Source organism: Asparagus officinalis, chromosome 9, assembly GCF_001876935.1.
Source record: "Asparagus officinalis chromosome 9, Aspof.V1, whole genome shotgun sequence".
NCBI classification, from domain to species: domain Eukaryota; kingdom Viridiplantae; phylum Streptophyta; class Magnoliopsida; order Asparagales; family Asparagaceae; genus Asparagus; species Asparagus officinalis.
This window is the reverse complement of record NC_033802.1, coordinates 3,176,894-3,181,956: the sequence shown is the minus strand read 5'-3', so window position 1 is coordinate 3,181,956 and position 5,063 is coordinate 3,176,894.

Here is a 5,063-nt window from a genome sequence, read left to right as displayed (position 1 = left end):
TTAGGTGCTCTAATTAAGTGGTAGGAAATGGTTTTCTCATAAGAAGCCTGTTGCTTCACAAAAAATAGTATTGAATGGTGACAGTTAAGTTTATGAATACGCGTACTTTCATAAGAGAATTAGCAGCAATCACCGACAGTCTACTCGAAGATTGGATATGAAAATGGGTTTCTTCTTTGCACCAATCGTCGAAAATAGATTGCTTGAGAAATTTAGAAGTTTAAGTACATGTGGATGCTTGAAAAAGCCGTTACACTGCACTTCATGTTTACAGGAATGCATAATTTAGATGCCTGGAAATATTAACATGTTCAACGAGAGCAATTAATGCGATTGCTACAAGTCCATTTATAATTTGGTTTGCTTTCAAATTGACTGTCAATTCACGGTATTCAATTAGTAGAGTCCAAAATCGCCCAAATATGAAGCTGGATCACTTGACCTTGTCAATATGGATAATCTTGTTTTATCTTAATTTTCAGATACTCATAATCTTTAGTTGCCGGTTGATTCCCCGCAAGTTACTTATATTTGGGTCCAATTTAGTTTTAGTCACAGCTACTAACTTCCCCACAAATTCCTCTTGAGTATCACTTTTTTTTCGCATTATGTCTACAATTCGGCTTTGCTATCAATTTCACCGTAAATTCATGGATGAAGATTAATAGAGCGATTACTCAACTTTCTTTTCCTCATTAAAATCAAATCAACCCACATTTTGGGAACCATGGGCTCGGATCTGGCCTAATTATATTGAGGTCTACTGGTCATCCTACTAACGTCTGTAATTTTTTTTTGTTGGATAGTCCAGCCCAGAATCAAACCTAAGAGCATGAGAGCCATATTGAAACCTTCCAACCGTCCTGATCACCTGCGATGGATTATGTCTATAACTTTGGCAGCTAAAAGATGCATTAAGAATGCGTGTTTTATTGTTTTAAAACACATAAAATGAATCACTAACAGAGAATCTCTCTCACCCTCCTCTCTATAACATATCCAAATACTACAATTAATGAACATAGACAGGCATATTTGTTTTCCACCCCTCTTCGCGTATGGGGACCTGTCATCATTCTTTATGTTACAAAAGACAAAAGAAAAAAAAAAAACGAGCAGAGAATGTTGTTTTCGGATTGGGTGGTATAAGGAAATAGAAGCTTAGGGAACTAGATCGGTCCAAGCGCCTCCAATTCTTCATGATAAAATTTGATAGACCTAGACAAACATTGTTAAGTATAGGGAACTAGTTCGGGTCCAAACTCCTCTAATGCTTTATGATAAAATTTGATAGACCTAGAGCAAACATTGTAAGTATATGTTTTCTTGATAACTCTGATTTTTCCCATATGATCATCTGTTAAATGTGGGGTTTTTTTTTTTTTTGATCTTCTCTTGCACCTACTTTTACCTCTTTGCATTGCATTGGATGTTTTCATAAAAAGTTTCAGATTGTTTTCTTACACATTAAGGTTACAAGTCTTTAAAGTGAGAAAATATTGTTACTTGAGATGATAATAATGGAATTTGAGAATTCTCTTAAAAATCTTAGAGTGTATACATCCTTTTATACAGATCTAAACATACACCTAAAAGATATCATTGGTTTTCTTTCCTTTGACATCAACTTAAATCACTTGTATGTTTTCGATGCACACATGGAAAATATGTATCTAAGTACATGAAGTCTATATATATTTACGAAAATGTATACCAATGCTGTTTTGTACCATATATTGCATAGGATTTTGTTTGGCAGAATCACCGGAAATGATTTTTTGCTCGACTTCGTTTAACATTTAGGATCTTGTTGATGTTCGATCTTCTCCTTGATCTCGTATAAAATAAGCATTCTAGATTATGAAATTTATAAACATAGACGCATAACTTGTAAATTCTTACATGATAGATTGGAACACAGGCCATGGTAAAATGTAATTAATAATAAAAACCTTCAGATGATCCACTGAAAGGTGTCGAGTTTAACTTTTTCAACTCATCCATCCAGCTAAAATCAGGTCAAAAAAGCATGCATGATGCACATCAGGAAAGGAAATATCACAGTATTTGCATGTAAAATCAACTGGCAAGAGCCTTCTTTTATAATTAGCCATGAACATAAAGAAATGGGAAATCAATTCAGAGGTTGTTCTCAATCCTTACATCTGTTTCATAAGTTTTCACCGAATTGACGTACAGGATGTCTATATCAAAATATTCGTAAAGTAAGACATTTCAAAAATTCACATTCAGGATGTCTATATCAAAATACTCATAAAGTAAGACATTTTAAGACCTCTAAGGCAACTTTCAATAGGACAGGCACTCAAAGGAGACAGTTCTCGAGCAATCGGCTTATTGTTCATTAATGGTGTGTGCGCCCAAATTTAAATTTAAAAAAAAAACGCACCTGAGTTTTGTTGCTGACCGTGTCCTGATATTGATTTACAGTGTGATATTTATCTATCTTAGTTGCTCTAGCCTCTAAGTGGTAGGAAACAGTATTCTCATAAGAAGCACGTTGCTGAACAAATAGTATCGAATAGAGACATATAAGTTTATGAATATGCATATTTTTGAAAGAAAATCAGTAGCAATCATTGACAGTCAACTTGAAGATTGAATACGAAAATGGGTTTCTTTTCTGCGCCAATCATCGAAAATAGATTGCTCGAGAAATTTAGAAGTTTCAGTGTACGTCTCCTGATGATGATTGAAAAAGCCATTAATCATCACCTAGAAATATTAACATGTTCAACGAGAGCAATGTGATTGCTATGAATCCATCTATAATTTGGGTTGCTTTCAAATTGACTATCAATTCCTGGTATTCAATTGGAAGAGTCCAAAGTATCACAAATTTGTAGTTGAGTACAGACCTTTTCGATATTAAGCTTCCCTTTAGTTAAATCGAATTTCAAAGAAAACGCTAGCAAATTATGTTTTGGATACGCATAGCATATAGAACAATGAAGTTTTTGTCAGGATGTTTATATCAAAATATTCTCGGAGAAAACGAAATGTCGCCATAAATGCTGAAGTCATATTTCAAAGAAAACACTAGCTAAATATGTTTTCGTCTACACATAGCATAGAAAAATAAAGTTTTCATCAGGATGTTTATATCAAAATATTCTCAAGAGAAAACAAAACATCTTCATAACTGTTGGAATAATATTTCCAGAAATTCCAGTCCACATCACCCACTTGTGATTTGATTCAAAGGAGAGAGAGAGAGAGAGTTTTCAAAACAATCACTTGTGCTGCACATTAGTCCACCAAATTTTGGCACCTCTTGTTCAGGTGTTTATCGTTCAGGAGATTCTGGCATTTTCCATCCTTGCAATTTTAGATGTTAGTAATGAATAGCAACCACACCTGAAACAAATTCTGTTGCCCATGATGAGTTTTGACTTTGATTGAAGGTGAGATTGTTGTCTTATTTAGTTGCGCTCTAAATGGTAGGTAAGAGGATTCTCATAAGAAACCTGTAGCCTCACAAAATATTAGTTGAGTGGTGACACATAACATCACAAATATGCTTACATGCGAGAAAAGTCTAGATTATTGATGAATAAGGAGATAACGTATAGAACGCGATGATCGAAAATATGTTAATTGAAGAATTTCCGATGATGATATAGATAGATGTTGAGCATATTTTTCCAAATAGCTAGACTGCTAGAAACTTCAGGTGGAATTCTTAAGTTTTGATGCTTATAGACAAGAGGCATGCTCAAGGAAGGAAAAAAAATATATCCTTGCTTGATGTTTATATGCACTGATAATGCTCAAGGAAAAAATCCTCGCTTGATGTTTATATGCACTGATAACGAAACAATATCAAAGTTTTTCATATTGATAAAGAGCGCTTCTTCGGACCCAAATTTTATAGGATCAAGTAGGGGACAATGCACTACGTGCTATCTTCAATTATTTCTTGGAATTCCGTCGAATATCAATGGTTAAACAAACCAAATGTATCATTCGTCCAGATAAGGTTCCATTATTTACAAGAACTTTGCTTTGATACGATAGAATTTAGTATCATTATCAACAAGGGAAAACTAGGATTAGTTTGTAAACTATGGGCTTGCTCGACAACCTTTCAAAGTTGGACCAGGGCAGATCATAGTTCTGTTTCAGAATGGATTATGTTTGGAAAAACTGAGCTAGCTCTAACCCAGTTTTTCCTAAGGACCTGTTTGTTTGCACAGAAGTAATTATGAAGTAGTTGAAGTAAAAGAAGTAGATGTTACTTCTGCTACTTCTAAGCAAAAAAGTATGTTTGGTTCTCTGAAAAACATACTTCCAATACTTCTTGAAACGCTTATGTTGTCACGACCCCAAATTCCAAACCTAAAAGGAATATTAGAGCCGGACTGAACCTATGAAAATTCCTCCAAAATATGCATTCATTAAAAGACCATCAAAATAATCTCTTCATTGATCTAACACCAACAATAAATATTCTCTATAATCCAAAAAGTCAACATTAATCCAACTAACTTGTTATAACAAATATTCCTCAACTTGAAATAAAACTCGACCTAAAGGAAAAATCTCATTATTACAAAACTCTTATAACAAATATTCCTCAACTTGAAATAAAACTCGACCTAAAGGAAAAATCTCATTATTACAAAACTCTAAATATCAACTAAGCATCAAAGACTTTATTCAACCTTCACCTAGAAGATAATAACAATTCCGAATTTTATTCCTTGCCCTGTTCTAAGAATTTGAAAAAATCATCAATTCAACCTAATCCTGAGTCACTGAAAAGAATGAAAACAACACGGTGAGTTCACAACTCAATAAGTGGATAAATTCATACATTAGACACTGGTTTTACAAACCTAAAATAAATTGACTTGATAAAAAAAATACTAAAATAGTAAAAATTATAATGCAACATTTTCAAAATATATACATGCAATGGAAATAAGCAAGTCATGTCTCAATGCGGTCAACACTTCGATACTCCGGTTGACTTGGCAAACCCCACTATTATATAGCCCGTGGTCGGGACGGTGAGACCCAAACTTGGGCTCTTAGCGCTA